The following is a 22448-nucleotide window of genomic DNA, read 5'->3' on the forward strand; positions in this document are numbered from 1 at the left end:
GGAGTCCAACCCAGCCCTGGCACTGCCCCATGTCCTGAGAACCTCATGTCCGTCTGTCCAACCCCTCCAGGGATGGTGACTCCAGCACTGCCCTGGGCAGCCTGTTCCAATGCCCCACAGCCCTTTGGGGAAGAAATTGGTCCCCAGATCCAACCTCAACCTCCCCTGGCGCAACTTGAGGCCGTTTCCTCTGGTCCTGGCACACTGGCTCCTTGTCCCCACCAAGACACCGAGGTCCTTCTCTGCAGAGCTGCTCCCGGCTGCTCGGCACAGCCCGCCCCTCTCCGGACAGTGTCGGCATCTGCACTGCCTGAACTTCACGAGCCTGGGCCCCTTCTCAGCCCGCGGAGCTCCCTCCGCGCGGCAGCACAGGTCTGTCGAGCATTCCTCCCCGTTGTGTGTCACGCAGTGCGCCCCAGATGCGCTTCATTTCATCCTGTCAGAAGATACGCTGTTATTTGCCAAGGTCAGCACGCAGCATTCGGAAAGGGAAGAAGCTTTTGAAGACGCGAGTCCTTCACAACTGCAGTTCTGCACTGGAGGTGACCAGAACAGTGCTACGTGTTCAAGAGCAGAAACAAGGAAAGACTTGTTAGTGAATCTGCTCAAAACAACTGAAAAACATACTCCAGACACACTGACAACCTGTTTGAAACAATCCTTTCTCCAGCTCCTACCAACCACCAGCTGCTGTGTTTGAAGGGATTTTAGCCTGCTCAGACTGATGGAAATCTTGAGGATGGTTTAACCTACACTGCACAGAGCATGGATTAGACGTTAGTATCTCCTGAACATATTTTAACACTTCAAGTTCTCTCCTGAATTACATGTTACCACCTCCTGAACGTATTTTAACACCTAAAATTCTCTCTTGTTGCTAAGGCCCTGCGCACTAATGGCACTCAACTATTTCTTATCTTCTGCTGTTGCATACACCACTTTGGTTTCTTGAGGATTTAACTGCTGTGATCTGTGAAAAGACAAGTGCAATCCAGACTACCTGTGTTACAGTATTCTGCTGTATATACATATATGCTATATACATATCCAGTATATGCTAGGTCCAGCCTTTGGGTACCGAAGCATTGATGCTGTGCTGCTGCTCTGCACATCCCCGGGTGGGCCCCTCCAAACCCCACCAGTCACTTGTCCCCAGTACCAGGTTACTGGGTATTACTTAGAATCATCGAATCACAGGACAGTTTGGGTTGAAGGGCCCTTCCCAGCTCCCCCAGTGCCCCCCCTGCCGTGAGCAGGGACATCTGCACCAGCTCAGGTTGCTCAGAGCCCCGTCCAGCCTGGCCTGGGATGTCTCCAGGGATGGTTCAGCCACCACCTCTCTGGGAACCTGGGCCAGGCTCTCACCACCATCAGGGCCAACAATTTCTTCCTCCAACAATCCTTCCTGGTTATCCCCTCCTTTAGTTTAAAGCCATCACCCCTTGTCCTGTCGCAACAGGCCCTGCCCAAAAGTCTGTCCCCATCTTTCTTATGGGTCCCTTTTAAGTCCAGAAAGGCTGCAATAAGGTCTCCCCAGAGCTTCTCTTCTCCAGGCTGACCAACCTGTCACCTCTACCTGCCTCTGCAGTTCATCACAATCGATCCCTCCAGCCCCATCACCGTCCTGCCCTCGCCCCCCAGCCCGGTGACCCCATCACCACCCACTGACCTTCTCCCACCACGGGGTACAGGCAGAAATCTCCGCTGGGACGTGGCCCCGTGCCTGCTGCTGCACACCCAGCAGGTGCCTGCCCGCAATCTGCTCTTCTTCACGTTCAAATGCTCAGAACCTCCGTTTCTGTCTAACAGGAAAGGAACCAGAAGCTACTCAATTATTTCCAGAGCTCACTCTCAACCTCTTCAGGATTCTGCTTCGGAATCTTTAGGAATACACTCTCAGTGCTTGTTTCCAAGCTGAAACAATGCTGATAAACAAAAATTCCCTCATTCATCCTGTAAGACAGCCAAGATTAAATCAAAGATCTCTAGTGATTCCTTTTGCATTCACACCATGCCCAAAGAAAGGTGAAATAACTCCAAGAGAGAAAAGGAAAAGCTTGGTACGTAAATAAACCCTATAGCTCAAGAAGAGAGATTTCTTTTCAGATCATTATGAAATTATACCTGTGGTTCTCCAGCCAAACTACAGCAGCACTGGGGTTCTCCTGGTGTATGTAACAAGCACTGGAGCTGCTGAAGCCACGACTCCACGTGGCAGCCACACACGTCCCTACCAGCCACACTGCTGGGGTAGCCACGAGAGGGCAAAATGAAAACCAGACAGTTACAGGCAGGGAACACAGAACACCTCCTCACCCACCTCATCTGTAATCTGGAAGCACTAAGGCTCCATTAACGCGCACTTCTCCAAATTCAAGTTGGTATCACATCTGCCCTTGGTAGCCATGCAATCTTCGACAGTAACAGAAAATTCAACCTTATTACGGAGGAGCCTGTCACCTGAAAGAATGTTCTTCTCTTCAGAAACCTACTTGCAGCCAGGTTCTGAAAGCCAAGCCTTGGCAGGCCTTCCATCAGTCCTTCCCCACATGCAGGAGTGTCCCATCATCCCACCACCAACAGATCCAGGTCCCACCACCAACAGATCCAGGTCCCACCAACCCAAACCCAGACGTTCGGGAGTTACCCGACACGCTCCACACGCTTTCACACGCAACGTTCACAAGACACGCCTTATTTTCAGTATGGTCTGTTGCAAGCACCAAAGCCCAAAGAACACAAGTAAAACAGCAAGATACAAACGTGTCTTCTGCAGGTATCCAGAGCCTTCATCTCCAAATGAGATTTAGGCAAATCTGTTCCTACCTTAGTGCCACATTTAAACTGGAACTTAAAACTGCAATGAAGGAGTAAGCGCAAAGCCATGAGAAAAACAGAGATCAAGGTTTGGGCTACAGACTGCAAAATAAGTAACGGTTTAGCAACAATGAAGCCAAGGGACATTATCTATCAAGGATTCTCTACGCAGCTCTGCAAAAGTCATCACTGCAGTTTCAGGACACCTTTAGAAGTTGCAGGACATGAATAAAACAACTATTTAACATCACTATTTTACATAAATACATTCTCATTAATCACTGTTCTCTTTGTTCCCATCCCTCATTCATTTGCCTGTTTCGTTTTTATGAACTCTGAACAAAGGCAGAGCAGGACAGAGCAGAGCCCTGGGCCGCCGGTCCCAGCAGCCACCCGCACATCCCCCAGCTCCCCGCGCCCCACTGGACACCCAACTTCTTATATGATCTCAGCAATTTCTGCCCAGCTCCGACTCCACATGGACACATCAAAGTCTCAAGAACATAAAACACAGAAATGAATTACAGCCTTTATTCCCTCCTACAACCAAGCATGCAAAACTATAAATTGTCTCTGTTGTACTCAGCTAGCTTTGTAGTTCACTATTATCATTGTATTGGGACAATTTACACACTTAAAAGAAAATCTGTGAAAACTAATCTCTTATACGATGCTTCAGTCTTAGTTAAAAAAAAAAAAAAGAACTTAGTTTATTATTTTATTACTGCATCTACCTACCACCCCCTCAATGTCTCATGACCTTCAGAGGTGACTGGTCAAACAGTCAGAACCTTCTGTTTTGTACAGGTGAAGGATGCATCGCTAAAAAAAAATAAAAGAAAAGAAAAAAAAATATTTTGGCTGTAGGCCACTTTCAGAGCAGGCAGCCAGCAAAGCTTTGTCTGACCAGCAGAATGGGTCATCAGGGGCCTCTGGAGGGGAATCGGCTTCATCTAGTGCAAGCACCCCGACCTCCAGTGGCAGCACCCTGACCTCCAGGGCCAGCACCTGCTGCCGTCCCAGCTGCAAGTACTTGGAAAAGGACGGGCCAGGGTGTCATCCTGCCCGACAGCCAAACGCCACCAACAACAGCCAAATCTAACAATGGAAATGGTTCACACTACAGCAACCTGGTGTCCCAGGCCCATGGTACTGAATAGGCAGAGGGAACAATACAATTTATTAATGGCATTTTTGGGAAAGATTCAGTATCTGAATTTTAATTATCAAATCACGGGATGGTTTGGGTTGAAGGGCCCCCCCTGCCATGAGCAGGGACATCTGCACCAGCTCAGGTTGCTCAGAGCCCCGTCCAGCCTGGCCTGGGATGTCTCCAGGGCTGGTTCAGCCACCAACTCTCTGGGCAGCCTGGGCCAGGCTCTCACCACCCTCAGGGCCAACAAGTCTTCTTTATATCTAGTTTCAATCTCCCTCCTTTAGTTTCGAACCACCAGCCCTTGTCCTATCGCACCAGGCCCTGCTGAAATGACGCTGGTCTGAGATGCGTCCCCTGCCATGCGGGATGAGGCTGTGGGCACGTCCCCGGCTCTGGTAGGAACTACGAGGCAAAGGCGGCTCTGCTGCTGTTACGTGGGGACCCCCCGGCCCCCAGCAGTGCCAGGACCCCTGGGATGAGCCTGTGGTGCAGCAATTCCCCGGCCAACCAAAGACCCAGCGGGGCTGGACACCAGGCTGGTCCTCTCCCCCTTCCCCTGCCAGGGCCACTTCTCCCATCAGAGCTTCCCAGCCCAACCTCGTCTCCTCCTGGAAACGTCCCGTGGCTCCAGGTCCCCCATGGCCCTGCTGTCCCCCTGCAATGTCCCCCGCAGCCCAGCCATTCTGGGGGTGCTGCACTTCACCCTTCTCCTTTTAGTTTAAAACCATCACCCCTTGTCCTACCGCAACAGGCCCTGCTCAAAAGTCTGTCCCCATCTTTCTTCTCGGACCCTTTTAAGTCTGGAAAGGCCACAATAAGGTCTCCCCGGAGCTTCTGTTCTCTAGCTGAACCCCCCAACTCTCTTGGCCTGTCCTCCCAGCAGAGCTGTTCCAGTCCCAGTGTTTCAGCACTGCCGAAGCCAGCGCTGTGTGCTCGCCCACAGCCACACCGGTGTGGAGAGACCCGTGTCGCAGGCGGCAGTGCCGAAACCCAGCCCACGGCACCGGCTCTGCCCGCCCGCTCCTGCAGCTCCCACCTGTCCTGGCAGCCTCCTGGCACCGCGTCCTCCCGGCACCGCGTCCTCCCGGCACCGCGTTCGGGCTTTGCCTTGTGCCTCTCCCTCCAGCATGAGCAAACAGGAGGGGACAACCTCCATCCCAACTCCCCTCAGAAACGCCGTCCAGCCTCCCAGGTCGCTGTACACACAGGGCACTCGCTCCGTGGCCACAGCGAACGTGTGGGGAAGATGGGAACATCCAACGGAGGATCCTGCGGATCTGCAGATGTCACCACGTCACCAAAGACGCGTTTCAGCCTCCTGAGATTGCGTCGCATGGGCTGTTGATTTGAAAACACTTTGATACACATCGAGTTGTCAGATGAAATTTACTCTTAACCAACACAGTATTCACCAGCCAGCCAAGAGCCTGCTCTTGCTTTCCTCTTCTGAGCCAACAACAGGAATTTCTGCATTTTCCCTGAACATCCCAGTGACAAATGAAGCGCCATCGCCACTGACATTCCTGGGCACGAGCAGCAACCACAAGTTCTGCAGGAGTTTCTTCCACCAGCACAGCCGGGGTTGTCTCGGGCTTTTTCGCTTTTAATAAAAAACTGCTGAAGGCACAAAAAGATGAAGGCTTGTCTGTTGTACAAATACACACACTAAATTAAGAGCTACTTCTAATTATTCTGTGCTTCTGAAGTTCCCTAATAAAGAGATGATATCAAGAAGTACTTTGTTTTGATGATCAACTTTATCCTCATCTGGTATCTAGTTAAACAGCCTTCTAATTGACACCCTACCCCATGCTAAGGACAACATTTGCACAGCTTCTTCATTTAAATGTTACGTTTTTAATTAAATTCAACACACCCAGACACTGAAGAAACTGCAATGCTTCAAGAAATGCAGGGACAACCTAGTCAGAAAAATATACCAAACCCAGCGTGAACATAATGGCACAAAAAAGTCTTTTTTTCTAGGTTGGTCAAAAGCATCTGCAGCTACATACACACCAAGGAATTGAGCTGCACAGCCCACCTGCCTCGCACTACCTACTGGGGCAGAGTTACCTCAATGCTTCTAACCTGTCTCCCACTCAATCACTACTCATTTCAGATTTACCAGTCCAACATTTTCAGTTCTCCTCTGTGTTCCTCTCCCCACAGGAACCCTGCGGGATTTCTGGGCTTCACTTTACAGATCAACCTTCAAGTGTAAGGTTTGCACCTCCATTTGAATATTCCAAAGCTGACACACAATCATTGTTAAAACAAACCGAACCAAATCCTGGGGGTTTTTAAGTGCAGGACTCTCAGACACTCCCCTCACTGCTCCCATTAAACAGCACTTTGATACCAGGCAGACTGTTTACTACACGTTGATTAAGCAATATTGTTTTTTTCCTGGATCACCACAGTTAAATTCTTCAGAAACAATCATTATTATTTAGATTATTATTTCAGAAGTGAGACACTGGTGTTCACTGGGGCACACAAGCAGCATCTTTCGGAAAACCCAGTTTGTCAAAGTCATTTACCGCATTGATCACTGGATGCTGGGTATTTTATTTTTTGCTGCACACACAGAATAAGGCAATTTTACTAAAGAAACATCATTCCGCCCAGACTATTAGATGGCGAAGCAGCAGCATTTGCAAACTCAAGTTTCCTGTTGTGCTTTACCAGGTGCAGGGCTGTATGTTTCAGATACACCTATTTTATCAGTACCGCAATGGCCTCAGATGAGCAAGAACAAACTGCCTGCAATGCTTTGATGGCCCTTTACACCAGTTCAAAGCTTCAAAACCGCTTCTGTGCCTCCATCTACGCTTTCTGCATGCTGCGGTTCTGACATATTCTGACATTGTGCTGTTCTACCAACCAAACTGCATGGACACCAGGCGAATATTGCTTCACCAAAACTGTGACAAACCAGTGCTTTAAAACAGGACATTGAACAACAGATCCCTTTTCATTTTCTTCATCTTTCAGGACATCAGAGAGACACAGTCCAAGAAAAACCTTATATATGACAAGGCACTACCAGCCTGTTTGTCCTGCATAGCACCATTTAAACTGTATTTATATCTTGAATGGAAAACAATTATTTGGAAATTTCAGACCCACCCTTTGGAGTTCAACAGGCTTTACCTGGACAGGTAAACTTTACAGCTCGGGCCGCTCCTGAAATCACAAACCAGAATTACGCTATGATGGTGTCAGGCCACAGTTTGCCATGTATTTCAACTTGCACTGCTGGAAAAAAAAAAAAAAGTTTTCCTTTTTCGTGTGGTATTAGCAAAAAAACCCCCAGTCATGTGGGTCACCCCACAATGTGGTTGAGAGCAGAGCTGCAGAACTGGCTGTGCCAGAGAGTAAGGGGGACAGGGGGACAGAGACCTGACAGCCGGGAGGGGACAGCAGGGACACCGAACGGGGGTGAGCAGGGACAGCAGGGACACCGAACGGGGGTGAGCAGGGACACCAAACGGGGGTGAGCAGGGACACCAAACGGGGGTGAGCAGGGACAGCAGGGACACCGAACGGGGGTGAGCAGGGACAGCAGGGACACCTCTGTGCTGCAGGAACAGCTTCAATGCATCTCAGACTCTGGCTTTAGGCACAAATTCTAAGACGTCGTTCACACTGTAACTAAATAGCCTTAATCATAACCTAAAACAGTAATAAAAAGCATAGAATCTGTAACAGAGAAGGTGAAGATTTCAAATGACTGAAAGGGATGACACTTATGTTCAAAGTTTAATAAATAATCATACGGATTGTATAAACTTTGGGAAAATAAATTAACACCAAGCTTGCACAACAGATCATCAGTAATCACTGTGGATCTCCAGAAATACCTCAGAGAACACAGGTCCTGATGCTCACAGGAACAGAGGATCATCTCGGCAAACATCTCTGATCCCACACAACGCTGCATTCCAGCTTGCTTGGCTTTGCAACTCAACATTCAGTTCCCAGGAGTCATGGTAAGATTTTAATTGGTATAAAACACCCGAAGTCTATTTGAACAACATTTCCCAAGTCAGAACTCCAGTTCCAAGCCAAGCGGACTCTAAGCAACAGAAACGTCAGCCCCATCACTGCAGACACGTTCTCTACAGTGCTGAGAGTACCTGCCACCAATTCCCTAAGAACACCCGGCACCAATTCCACAAGAACACCCGGCACTTCATGGGTCTCCCAAGCACCTTGGCTGGAGTGAAGTATCTCCCAGCTCATTTCAAACCCGACATCTCCAACCATGAAGAACACAAATGCTATCAATCCTTTCTAAGGTGAGTGGTTCCTTTTGCTTCCTATGCAGTCTGCAAGTAAGGTGTGTTCTTTTCTCCTCAGCTGGGAGACACTATAGTGACACTTTAAATTGCATTTCTGTTGCTTCCGTATCCAAACAGCAGGATAAAGGCCCACGTGAAGAGCTGCCCGTCCACTCTGATCAAGGCGGCACAGGCACACGTGCCGTACGGTGCTGTGCAGACACCAGCGCAGGGTCTGCACACAGAGCAGGACACCAGCCCTCACCCAGCACAGGGGCCAGGGCCCCGCCGGCACTGCCCGCAGATCCCTGCGGTACCAGTACTATTCAATACATTCATCAATGACTTGGAATAGAGTGACTGTCAGCAAGTTTGCTGGTGACACCAAACTGGGAGGAGTGGCTGACACTGTCAGGCTGTGCTGCCATCCAGAGACCTGGACAGGCTGGAGAGTCGGGCAGGGAAAAATTTAATGAAGTATAAAAAGGGCAAGTGCGGAGTCTTGCATCTGAGCAGGAACAGCCCCAGGTTCCAGTATAAGTTGGGGAATGACCTGTTAGAGAGCAGTGTAGGGGAAAGGGACCTGGGGGTCCTGGGGACAGCAGGGTGACCATGAGCCAGCACTGGGCCCTTGTGGCCAGGAAGGGCAATGGGACCTGGGGGGGATTAGAAGGGGGTGGTCAGTAGGTCAGGGAGGTTCTCCTGCCCCTCTGCTCTGCCCCAGTGAGGCCACATCTGGAATATTGTGTCCAGTTCTGGGCCCCTCAGTTCCAGCAGGACAGGGAACTGCTGGAGAGAGTCCAGCGCAGCCATGAAGATGCTGAAGGGAGTGGAGCATCTCCCGGGTGAGGAAAGGCTGAGGAGCTGGGGCTCTGGAGCTGGAGAAGAGTGGACTGAGGGGCGACCTCATTCATGGGGATCAATATGGAAAGGGGCAGTGTCAGGAGGATGGAGCCAGGCTCTTCTGGGTGACAGCAATGATAGGACAAGGGGCAATGGGTGCAAACTGGAACACAGGAGGTTCCACTTAAATATGAGAAGAAATTTCTTCCCAGTGAGGGTGCCAGAGCCTGGCCCAGGCTGCCCAGGGAGGCTGTGGAGTCTCCTTCTCTGCAGACATTCCAACCCGCCTGGACACCTTCTGTGTAACCTCCTCTGGGTGTTCCTGCTCCGGCGGGGGGATTGCACTGGATGAGCTTGCAAGGTCCCTTCCAATCCTTAACATTCTGTGATGTTGGTCTGTTTGGACTTCAAGCTGAATTTCCCTCCGCTGCTGCATCTGCCAGCGCGGGTACGAACACCGGAGCAGTGAGGGGAAGGGAAGCGCCCTGGGGTCCCAGTGAGAAATACCACTGTAAAGTTTGTGGTGCCCGGTCCCTGCAAGCTGCCTCAGAACCGCGTACAGAAAACCCAGTGTGGGACTGCAGGAATACAACGTGCTGAAGAACAGGAGAAAATGCAGGAGGGGCTTCTCTCAGTTCCACCAATGTACTCCCAGTGCGTTAAGGGGTGTTAGGCATTACACAGACAAATGTTTTCCCCTCTTCTTTAAACAGGTGAAACACCCACACAAACTCTTGGCCTGATCGGTATCCCTGACATCAAGCTTCACAAGTTCTATATACGCCAAAAATTGTGAACAAGAAATATTTTAGAATTCCACGGGTATCATGAGACTTTCCCTTGCTTTTTTTTTTTTTTTTAAACATATACCAGTATGGTTCTTAATTTTTTCTGCCCTGCTATTTTCTTTAATCACATACCTCAAAATTGTCCCTAACACGCAGAATATTTTGCCATTTTCAGGCATAGCATCCATTCCAATAACTACATAATACTTTCCATGTTACTTTGGCTCATGACTTTGCACCGACATGACTTTTCACAGCCCTTTCACCAGCACCACCTGGTCTTCTCCATCTCTTCCCCATGAGTTTAAACCAGTCAAGCCACACGAACTGCAGCGACCTCCTTGCAGCAAGACCTGCCCATCTATAGAACTAAAACAATGAGGTCACCAGAAGTTTGTTTCTTTTTATCACCAGCCTTTGAGATCCTCCTGTTTCTCCAAACGCTAGGTCCGGTGTTTGGTTGTTAGTGATTTGGCGAAGTTTCTGCTTTTCCCAAAATAATATATCCATGACCAGGGCACAGTCCAGCAGCTCTAACAACAAACCGCGATTATGCAACGATGTCGCTCTCGCATGGCCTGTGACTACCAGGTGATTCAGTTTCACTTCCCAGTTCCTTGTAAAAACTCCCGCATATATCTAAACCCCAAGCATACGCTCAATATTTTTACTAGCTGTTCTCTTCCAAGACTAAAAATAATTAAACAGTTTTGTTCTCGGGAACTGCACCGCTTCATTCCAACATTTTCTTCCAGGTATTTTAAAAAAACAGCCCTTATAAGTTCATTTCAATTAAGTAAAAACATTTCACTCATGAAAACTGAAGTCGAAGCGGTGAGGTCCCTCTCTGCAAAACACGCCGTTCTCTACCAGCGCTGCTATTGAAAATGGAGGGGAAAACGGGACAGTGGATAAAAGCGGCCACACTGAAAGCACTACAGATATTGACACTAATTAACAGTTATTTTAGAGGGACTACAGTTAGCTAAGAAGAGACATGACAGAAGAAACAGGAAAAACAGGAGTACTGACATTAGCTGCCTATTTTGTAAGAGGAAACAGTGGGTACAGTGTAATATCAATGAAACTGAATATGCATTTATTCCTGGCACCGCAGCCCTAAAACATTACGCGCCTTCCTGCAAAATCTGGCATCCCTTCGTATTTTTGTAAACTACCCTGCTCCTCCGGCCTTGAGCCTTCACAAAACTCAGACACACCAAACAGTCTCTAGGCCTGGTCATAATTAAACAGTCTTTAGAGAACAGCACAAGGAAAAAACTCAATATTTACATTCCCTAGAAGAGTGATAAACCACTTTTCAGCTGAGGATCCTCTCCATGCCAAGCACTGAAGAAACACGGACAAATCCTGCGTTCTGCACCAGGGCGTTACTGATCTTCGCGACGCGAGCTCGGAAGATAGCACCACGTGCAGCTGCTCCTCCAGCTGCCAGCCCCACGGCTGCAGCAGGGCCTGGGAAACAACCCTGCCGGTCACGCACACCACAAAAAAGTGCAGTTTGTTTTGTTGTATTAGTCTTAAATAGACAACTATATGATTCTGAATCATTTATAGACGCTGCTCTCAAACCTCTTCAGTCAGCCATGAAAGAGGAAGAAGATTCATCAAACAGTGCTAAGGGCCGAGCGCATTGCAGAACACACCCGGTGGCCTTCACCTGGAATGGAACCAGGGTGAGGAGGGGACACCCCCCCCGGCCAGGAGGTCCCCACAGAACCTCTGCCGAGTGTCCTGCACCTGGAGCTGCCTCCCAGAACGCTCAGGTATTTATGCTCCGGATGACTAATGTGAATTAGTCAGCCAGACTCCCCGTGCAGCAGGAGAGAAATGAGCACTTGTACAGCAAAACTCTGCTCTATTTCAGACTTTTGCATCAAGAGAAAATAAGCATCTGTTTCCCTCCGTTGACTAAAAAAGGAATCCTGACCAGGTTCCTCGGATGTAGACATGTGCACTATAGGTAATGTGTGTGAACTCTGGTGAGAGGGCTCCAGCCCCTGGAAAGTGAAGGCAGAGTCTGAAACACAATGTTAGGGGGGGGGAAAAAAAGGCTTAGAAAGTCATGATGAAAATTTAAAAAAAAAATTGGATATACCATGGACACGGTAATGTTAAAAAGCAATATAATGAAGGACTGGGAGAATGAAGAAGTAGTAAAAAACAACTGAGCACTAAGAAGAACAACATTTCATATAAAAAAAAAAAAGGATAAGATGCAATAGAACTAAGCTGGAATGATCATTTAGTATTTTCTAATTTGTTGAGTGCTGACTGAGCATCTGCTGCCCATTAATCAGGTACTCAGGAGCTGAGGTCCTGGGACTGAGCATGACCTGAATATTTCATTCTAGGCTTAGTCTGATTGAATCTAACGCAGAATCCTGGCTCTTGTTACCAGTACCACCCCTGCAGCCCCACCATTCCCAAGCCGTTTTACTGCCCGGCAGAGGCTCCAGCAGCGGAGCTCATCTGTTCCCACCCCGCCTGGTCAGCCAAGTAAAGCAGCAGCAGATGAAGAGGGGAAGGGGAGGAAGGCTTGGGCCAGCCTGGGACCGTGGGACAAACCAGCAACACCTTGTGCTCCAAACCCGGATTAGTTAAACTGAACCCCACCCTATTTAAATCCAGCCCTTATAACTCTTCTCCTTCCCGGCTCACACGTTCCTGCGTCCTCCCTTGTGTCACCATCGCTTGTGCAACTACACGAGGAGCTGATCCAGCTGAGAACCCCTCGAGCAGGGGACATCCAGGGACCGCACCACATGGTGACACAAATATTAATGCCAACACATGGCAACCTGGAGCGGGCCCGCGGATGTCGCTGTGGAACTGCACCCTTGGTCCTCCAGCTCGGGAATCAGGAGACAGTTTCCAACCTGTTAGTTTAGAGTCTCAATTGTCCTTCTAAAAAAAAAAAAGAAATGTGTCTTGCCATAAAATCATCTATCAGGTGGCACACCAGAGGATATTCTGAGGGAAGAAAAGTAAACAGCTAAAGAAATATGACCTTTCTCATGCCACCCTGCTGCACATTGAAGGAAGAAGCTGAAACAATCTGGAGGTTTTGCAAGACTATGAGGAATGAAAAGAAAGGAAGAAACTGCTACGCAGAAGAGAATCTAAGTCGCTTATCACCAAATGCCAAGGCATACTCGTCACACATTTTCTCAGCTAACATAATTAAGTCAAGCAGAGAAAAATCAAAGACAAAACCGAAACTGAAATATCTTGTGTTGTATTTCCCTCTTCCTCCCTGTCGGCTGCAGCCTCCGCGGTTCTCTGTCCTGCTCCCAGCAGCAGCGCCTGTCCCCGCGCTGCTGCTGCTCCTAATTCTGCCAAACAACACCAGAATCAGAGTCACTTAATGGTTATCAGTGTCACTGCAGGCCACAGTGCTCTGAACAGCAGCAAGCTGCAGAACTGAAATAAAATATACATTAAAAAAAGACAAGTAGCACAGGCATTCTGGAAAGAGCAGCAGAGAGATCTGCCAACTGAACACGAACCTTGAATTCAACTGATCGATATTTTTCGAAGTTTTCTTTGCAAACCACGCAGTTGCCTACCAGGACAAGAGCTCGTGAAAGGTTCTGAGTTTGCCTCGGTAAGGAAACAGTTCTGAGCTCTGCCCGTTTGGCTGAACTAACTTCTTGAACTTTGCCATTTCACCACCACGGTATTTTCTCACGCCTTTCGGTTTCTCTGCTGTCCAGGTGAGATCGTGTCCTTAAGCGCAGGACACGGACAGAAGGGTAAGAAACGCGGGATGTGCGACATGGTGACACGCAGAGGCCCCTGCGGAGCTCCCAGCCCTGCACGGGACCAGAAAACGGGCAGAAATGGGGAAAAAAGAAATCGGCAGGGAGAATTAACAGCCACAGTTCAACAGCTGCAGAGCTGCCACGCTCGGTGAATGATTTTAACTTCCCTCTTGCGCCAGCACCTTCCCCAGCCGCTCAGCTCCCTTTGCTGACACCCCTTTCCCAAGCGCGGTGCCGCACGCCGTTTATTCTGCAGAACCCCTGCCAAAGATGACAATTTCAGTCAGGCTTCAGGCATTCCTATGTAGCCATTTATTATTGTAACCACTTGCGCTGTCTCAGTTTATCTAGGACTAAATGGCATTAACAAGCAAAAAGAGAGAAACGTCACTGTCAATTCAGCCAGCAATGTCAAATTTCCCATTTGCAGACCTGACCCGAATTCCACGAAAATCCAAGCTTTTTTAGTCTGAGATTTTGAACCTTGGCTATGAAAGCTTCGTTTTCTGAGATAACCAATATTTATTTGCCCCCGCACCAGAGTTAACACACAGGTAAAAATAGCCAAAGCATGTAATAATAATGTCAATATTGGTTATTGCACTGCTGGCTGGTTTAGCTGCTCAAAACAAGGAGCAGAAAAGTCCATCACAGGGGGAGGGGAGGATGGTGGGAGGAACACAGCAGACAGGGAAAGAGAAAATCGCAATTAAAGAAACAAGCGCCCTAGAAACATGACGGCAGCCAGAAAAGACAACATACTTTTGCTTCTAATAATATTGAATCAAAGAAGACACTTAAGTTCCTTTGTTGCTCCTCCTGGTCACACAGAGGCCACATTCTTTCCCTGAGCCTTATATAAACCCACCGACATCTGTAGATTTTCCGTGAAAAGGGGGTAACAAAGTCAAACCCACTCCCGGCCCATAAGGCATAATTAAGACCAGAAACGCATTACCCTATAAATAGGGCTGGGAGTGAACCGTGGCTCTGTATCTGACTGCTCGGCGACATCGCTCATTAACACAGCCTATTAGCTCTGCTTTCCCTAATCAGCTTTTCAATAATTTTACTCCAGCAAAACAAGACCCCCCACAAACATCCCTCCCTGTGAAGTTCTCAGAAGTTCTGTCAACCCCTCAGTTCCTGCTTCGCTCTCAACCCGCTGACCTCACCCCTTTTCGCCGTGACATTTACACCCCAGTTTCCCAGTTCTTCTTGTCATTCTACTATTGTCCCAGAAACATTTACTATAACAAAATACTCTTCCATTTTGGCATTCCAGTTTTTACAGCTAAGCTTATAACACCGTTGTAGCTCTTGCCCTTCAGGCACCAACACTTCAGACTCCAAGCCGCGGTGTTAAGAAAACATCCTACTCGATGATGTCTCTGAAGTCATTTTCCCCAACATGTAATCTACAGCTTTTACACTCACACTTGCGCACACCTTATTATCAGAAACACGGGGTAAGAAAGCTCGTCCCGCTCCTCAATGTAAAGGAATTTGCTGAAATTCTGCTGTATCCCCCAGCATGGCAAAAGAGGCTGTGCCGCTCCTGACAGCAACCTGGAGCCTTCTGAAAATCAGTTACAGATCGAGGATGCTTACTAGGAAAAAAAAAAAAACGACAAAACACACCAAACCAACAAACCACCAAACATAAGATTTTAAAGACAGCTTTCTCTTTGCTATTCATTTTGACAGCCTCCAACTTCTGACCTATGAACTCAAGAAATTCAGCCCGTCCCTCCACCAACACAGCCAACAGCGGGTTCAGGAGGATGCTCTGGTGCCCCACGCCACCCCCAGACCAAACGCTCCCCGGTCTGAGGTTTGCAGGGACCTCCTCAAACCTCCTCCGTTTGCTGCTCCACCTGCCTGGTACCGCTTACTACAGCCCCAGCTCTTCCCACGAACGGCTGCAGCACCACGAATTTTCCACCATTTCCAGACAGGACGTTGCCCTCGGTCCCCAAATTTGCAATGAGATACAAAGAAAGTACAAAAGTCACCAGAAATCTGTCTGCAGATCGAACGCAGGAAAAACAAAGCCAGCTTTCAATTTCAGACCATTTTGTTCTTATCCAACCCTCAGTCATCTGCTCCCAAGCATGTTTACTGGGGTCACTCAAACCCATACAGACCATTACGTGACAATACTGCCCATTCCAAAATTAAACTTTGCTTACCATGGTATCACCATTGGTTGCTATGGAAATCACTATATTACCATCCACCAGATTTGTTTTACCACTCAAGTATTCTGGTCGACCGTTTGCTTTTAAGTGTCAGAGTAATAAGAGAAACCAACCATGTTTATTCTCCCATCATTCTCGCAACAGCGCTTCATCACAAAACCTGCTAGGGAGTGTTTACATGTTCGGCCTCCAACGTGCAGCCCTGCACAGGACTGGAATCACAACTTCCTCGGGTTTTTTGAGGGCAAAAATAAAGGCCGTTATGAAAACAGGCTTCAGTTTTTTAAATATTAACTTGTAAGTGGGAAACGATACGAAAAATACCTTGGATGCCTCCAAGTTCTCAGTTTCTCTTTTTCACTTCCTAGTTTGTTTTTTTTTTTTTTTAACTGGCGTGAAACGAGGCCTTCAAATGGGGAAGGGAGCCCTCGCTGGGCTTGTCAAGAAGTCATCTTTTGGTGAGGTTCCCCAGCGGGGTGAGCCCGGCCGCGGCTCCCATCGCACCTTCTGTACGCGAACCCCGGCGCGGTGACATTTCTTTGCAGGCAGAGCCCGGCGAGGCCGGCGGGTCCCCAGCAGCGCGACCCCCCCGCCCTTGTCACCAAAACGGCTGCCCCGGCGGGAGGCGCCAAAACCGGGATCCCCGCGTCCCCCACCCCCCCCATAAAAAAAAAAAAAAAAAAAAAAAGAAAACTGTGACACGTGCGGAAAGTCTGATTTAACCCAGATATGGCACGGAACGAGCCGGCGGGGCAGAGCCAGGACTCGCAAACGGAGCTTTGCGAGCAGAGGGGCGGCACGGCCGGTACCGGCGGCTCCGGGCTGAGGAAAAACAAAAACAAAACAAAACAAAAAATCAAAAAAAAACCCAAAAAAACAAGCCCGAGGCCGCCGGCGCGGCCCTGCGGCCCGGCAGCGCTCCGGAGCGGGGAGCGGCTCCTCCGGAGCGGGGAGCGGCCCCTCGGGCGCCCCGGGGCGGGCAGGGGGTGTCGGGGCCGGTGCCGCCGCGGAGGCCGGGGGGGGGCGGCCAGGCCTCGCACCGCCCCCGCGGCCCTGGGCCCGCCGCCCCGGCCCCGCGCAGCAAGGCGGAAGCGGCCGCGGGGGGCGCAGCCCGCGGCCCGGCCCGCCCCGCTCGCAGCCCCGGTTCGGGCCCGGCGGCGGGAGGGCGGGCGGGCGGCGGTGACAGCTCGGCGGCGCGGGCGGCGGGCTCGGCCGCGGGTCTCACCTGCTGAGGGTGCGGGGCTGCGCTCCGCCCCGCGGCGGGGCCGCTGGCGCGCTGCCTGGCTGCGAGGGCCGGCGGCCCGGCGGGCATGGGCCGCGGGCGAGGCGGGGCGCGGCGGCCGGGGCTGCGCTGACAGCGGGCGGCGAGGCGGCGGGCGCGGAGCTCCGGCTGCCTCCAAAATGGCGGCGGCCCCGCTGCTGCCCAGCGCCGCGCGGGGGGGCGGGGGGCGGGGCCGGGGAGGGGGCGGGGCCCGGGGAGGGGGCGGGGCCGGGCGGGGGCGGGGCCGGGCGGGGGGGCGGGGCCGCGGGCCGGGCCGGGGGCGGGGAGCGGCCGGGGCAGGCGGGGCGGCCGCAGCATCGGGTTACGGGGCTGGGGACGAGGGGACAGGTCGGAGCCTGCGGACGGGGACAGGCCCCGGGGTGGTTCTTCGTGACGGGCGGGCAGGCCCCCGCGGGGGACACAGCCCCAGGACGGGAGGAGGGCAGCACACCGGGGGGGCGGGACTTGGGGACAGCGGGAGTCCTTCTGTGGCCGCTGCGTTTCAGTAAAGGGACACAGGAGCGGAAGGTCCTTGTGATCCCCGGGCAGCTGCGGGGAGGAACCCCCGAGTCAGCACCCCGGGCTGGGGGGCTGCAGGAGCTCTGTGGATCCCCAGCCCACCTGCTCACGCAGGGTCACAGAGCAGATCGCACAGGATCCCAGGGGGTTTGAATGTCTCAGAGAAGGAGACTCCACACCCGCTCTGGGCAGCCTGCTCCAGGCTCTGGCACCTCCCAGCAAACAAGTTTCTCCTCCTGTTCACACGGACCCTCCCGTGTTTCAGTCTGTGCCCGTTGCCCCTCACCCTGGCGTTGGGCACCACTGACCAGAGTCTGCTCCATCCTCTGACACCCACCCGGAGATATTGAGCCCAGTGATCAGACCCCTCTCAGCTTCTCTTCTCCAGCTCAGCAGCCCCAGCTCTCTCAGCCTTTCCTCGGCACAAAGATGCTCCAGACCCCTCAGCATCTCTGTGTCCCTCCCTGGACTGTCCCCAGTGACTCCTTGTCCTTTTCGAACTGGGGAGCCCAGCACTGGCCCCAGTTCTGCAGACGGGGCCTCCCCAGGGCAGAGCAGAGGGGGAGGAACAACCTCCCTGCCCTGCTGCCCACACTCTTCCTCACACCCCGGGCACCATCGGCCACCGGGCACATCGCTGGCTCGTGTCACCCTGTTGTCCCCAGGGCTCCAGGTCCTTCTCTGCAGAGCTGCTTCCAGCCTGTGCTGGAGGCGCTGGAGACCAGCAGTGTTGTGGGGCTGGGGGGTGAATGTTGGGTGACACAGCCCGCCGCGTCCTGGGGGGTGGGGATGGATGTGGAGGAGAAAGAAGAGCGAAGGAAAAGAGGAGAAGAAGGAGAAAGAGACAACCCAAGGGACAGATGGGAATAGTACCGGGATATCTCTTAGTCATGCTGCTGCTGGGTTCAGTAGATTTCCTTATGGCCTTGCCCAGATTTGTCTTCATCCCTCAATAAACAGCTTTTTAATTGCCAGCACCACACAGGAACCCAACAGGAACCCATCCAATTCTGCTCTTAATTCCAAAGTGAGCTCCTGCCCTTAGATTTACCGCTACGTCTTGTCTTCTTCGCTAGGCTTAGTTAGGCCTTGGCCCTGCAAATATTAATACACGTGGTTAAAATTTAACGTGGACGTCTCTGCTTTAGAACCCGTGGACAGATCTGCCGTGGAAGTGCAAACACATCCAGTGGATGGAGGTGAGAACAAGGGAAAATGGGGGATTTTCCAGCAAGGCATGGGAAAAAAATCAACAGTTTTATACCGCCCTGTTTACACTATGGGGCTTGGGGGTTTTGCCACAGAAATGCCACCAAAAATTTCACCTGTAACTAAATGGCCCAAAGTTCTAGATTATGCTTGTTTTTTACTATAAGGGCTTGAAGGGAAGGGCTCCAAGACTTTTAATGGTACCCAGGCTGGTAATTAACACTTTGTTGGCCATTAAGAAGGAAAAAAATAGTACAACCTCAGAAGTTTCATTTCTCTATTTTGCCTACTGGAGGGTAATGAGCTTATAAAGCATTTTTTGTGGCGTGTTGTGGTTTCTGGGGACACGCTGCCGCCTACCCAAGCGAATTCCCGAGGTGCCAGCCGCCCCCAGGAGTGTCCTGGTGCCTTCTCCAGCGGGTTTCGAGAGCACCGCTTCTGGAACAGCCTCCCCTTCTCCCCCAGCTCTACGAAGCGCACTAAAACACAGCTTAACGTGGGGGCTGCCAGCTCACCTCCCCGCCAGGACGCAGGCACTGGAACGGGGAGAGCTGCTCCAGTGCCCAAAATAACCCACGGGGCCGAGCCCCGGGTTGTTTTACGAGGGCAGGTATATTCTGCGAACAAACCATCCGTCTCTTCCGCGGCTACTCGTGCTGACATGCAGGTGCTGAACACAGGTACGACCTCTTGCGTGTTCAAACAGAAAAATCAGCGTTTTGCCTACTCATGCACATATGAAAATTCAGTAATTTGGGGTTTCACTTCCTTTGCTGTTCTTAAAATCCACACCGGGATGCAAGTACGGAAAAATATGATCATGATATTGTCCTCTCACCAATGTTTCAGCTTTCCTAAACAGGAAGGAGCTGATAATTTAGTGTCCTTCCTCCAACAGTTTTAGCATTTCCAGGGCAGTTGTTTATTGAAATTCGTGCTGTCCACATTCAGTCCGATGTGTACTTAGAAACACGCATCTCGAGTGATCTTACGATTATTTAGTTTCCAATACAGTGAAAATACATTCAGAACAGTACTGCCTCTCTCACAGTTTGACAGTTAATTTCCTAAGGATTTTTTACTGTTTTGTGCCAGTACGGTGATTTCACCAGGTTACAAAAACGTGACTTGACTTTTAAATCCTAAAGCCTGTGAATAAGAAAAAGAAACAGCTTTGCTGTTTACGAAGTGTTTTCTCTCGGCCTGGTTTCCCCACCAATCGCTTTGAAAGTCACTCAGAATGAACGGAAAGAAGGAGCAAGGTAGAAACGTGCCAGCTCCGCTTAAATTAACAGCAACTCCGGCGCTGGGATGGAGCCGCTGTCCTGGCCGGCGACCTCGATTCTCCCCGTCTCGGAGCGAGAGGAGGCAGCTGAGCCTGGTCCCTGAAGTGGGCCCGCCTGCCATCGCACCAGGTCCAAAAGTCTCGCGGAAGCTCAGCCGCAAGCTCCCCGAGATAGCAAAGTTGTCACCGTGCCAGCTTGTCATGGACGTGTTGTTGACGCCAACAAGAACGGATACAGACAATTTAGAAACAATACCAACCGTGTAACATATAAAACTCATCCTCGCAGGTGCTGGAAGGGTACAGGATGGATTCCCGACGCGATGGTGTTCCCTGCACAGCTGCAGACCCGTCCCGAACGTCGCGGATTCAGACTAACGCCGCAGTTCCAGACTAACACCATGGTTTCAGACTAACACCACGGTTTCAGACTAAGGCCACGTCCCGGCCCAGCGGTTGGCCCGGCTTCCGTCGGGTTTGCACCCCCATCATTAACGTATGTAATTGCATCTTCATCCTGCATATGCAAATTTGCAGCCTTTGGCCTACGAGGCGGGTGAACACGCTCTCACTTTCTTCCTTAGCATCGAGCATGTGCTTCCCGTCGGTTCAAAATGAACCAAAACGATGTTGTTAACATACAGCTCTGAACTTGAAAAGCTGCTGCTCTTTAACTCAACTCCATTTACACATCAAGCAGCCAGGACATTAAATCGCGTCTTGTTGTGTGACTTGCTGGACTACCAGCTAGCCAGGGTTCATTTGTATCTCTGAAGCGCCAAACCCGGTTCTAAGGAAGTTTTGATTCGGAACTTGAAGTTTGGCGAAAAAGCATGAGAACCAGAGTTTTTGTCAGAAACCCAAGGATCGCTGCAGCAAAGACTTGGGCAGAGTATGGATCCTTGTATCTCCAGACCCACAGCGCAACGAGCGTTTTGGGTTTCAGCTCCCCGGCTCTGCAGCCAGAGGAATGAGCCTGAGCCTTACTAAGCCTCACACCTAGAGCGGGCTTAGGTGCACATTTTGCTAGGAGACTGCACGCCCAGAAATAGGATGTGGATGATCAAGAATGCTGGGCTCTATTCTTGGCTTTGAAATGAAGTGTGATCTGGTGCCTGGAGGAGATGTTATATCAGGATCGCCAAGCTGCGGTTTTGACAGTAATTCTGAGAAACGCTGAAGGGAGGGGGGAAAAGTCTTAGTTCATCCTACTGGAGTCACAAGCTCTTTTCCTAAATATAATTTGTGTATTGGGCTTTCCAAACCCCGAGAATTATATTTGGCCACTTTTTGGAGCACGTTATAAGGCCTTGTTCACATAACAAAGCTCTGAAGTGCACAGAATATAAACAGCAATCAGAAGTGAGGCCGGCGAGCTGACATTTCTTGGCTTACAGCGTATTGCACGTTCCTCTGGTCTGCAGGGTATTTATGTTTCTCCTCTTGTCTGGGGAATATTATCCTGACTGGCATTGCAAGAGGAAAGGCAGGCGAACTAAAGCTGAATGCAAAATATCCTGCAAAATCTGGTAGGCCGGTTGCTCTTGAGAGCTCTGATGCAAAAGATAATTATAGATGAAAGTGTAGCAACCGCTGTGGTTAAGGTTGCGAAATGTTCTATTTACTCGGGTTGCTTAGGAGCCGTGCAAACCCGCCGTGCTGGCCCTGCGCAGCGCGGTATCTCCGGCGAGGCCGGAGCTTTGGAGAGGATCAGATCTGCAGCTTTCTCGAGTTCTGCGGGACCTTTATTGCCCAAATATGGTCCAGCGGCGTAGAGGCGCTTCAACGGCTGCAAATTGCGGGCCTGGGATGAGCTGTTTGGTAGAGACCGAAGGCTCAGAAGGCCCAGCCCTCCACGCAGAGCAGATTTAAACGCTTCTCTTGGAGAAAAGACCATTTTGAAGCTTTCTCTGCAGAAATCCGGAGGAGCACAGGACCAGCACCCCCCTCGCAGAAGGGCTGCAGAGCCAGATACCCATCAGGGCTCAGACTCTGCTTTTGTTTGAGGCAAGCTGAGGAAATTAATTATACAAGCTTTTGTGTTTAGACAACATTAAACCAAAACCACCCTGGGGCATGTCCTCAGCTTGTGTAAATCATCGGGAGGTATCAAAGTAAAGATCAAATGCCCAGCCTTCCCTCAGATATCCTGTGTGTGTTATGGCGCGGCAGCCACATGCGGGCAGAAATTGTTTTCCAAACAGCGGCGGGTCAGAAATTGTTTCCCCAACAGCAGTAATACCACGGTTAGGCTAACGATGCGGTGAGACCATCACACACTGTGCTAACCAGCAGCAT

At 50.7% G+C, this 22448-nt stretch overlaps 1 protein-coding gene across 3 annotated transcripts in view; it reads right to left on the reverse strand.

Annotated features, from left to right (window-relative positions):
• PPP6R2 (protein phosphatase 6 regulatory subunit 2) overlaps window positions 1-17185 on the reverse strand; it is a 99189-nt gene extending 82004 nt beyond the window's left edge. For 2 of the 3 annotated variants that reach the window (XM_065626788.1, XM_065626790.1), the window contains exon 1: window positions 17102-17185. The gene's annotated coding sequence lies outside the window, so the exon portion shown is untranslated. Of the gene's footprint in view, window positions 1-16200; window positions 16290-17101 lie in introns of those variants that run through there. The other variant, XM_065626789.1, reaches the window with a different exon arrangement.
• Window positions 17186-22448: the final 5263 nt, after the last annotated feature.

This window comes from Caloenas nicobarica, chromosome 1 (assembly GCF_036013445.1).
Source record: "Caloenas nicobarica isolate bCalNic1 chromosome 1, bCalNic1.hap1, whole genome shotgun sequence".
NCBI lineage: Eukaryota > Metazoa > Chordata > Aves > Columbiformes > Columbidae > Caloenas > Caloenas nicobarica.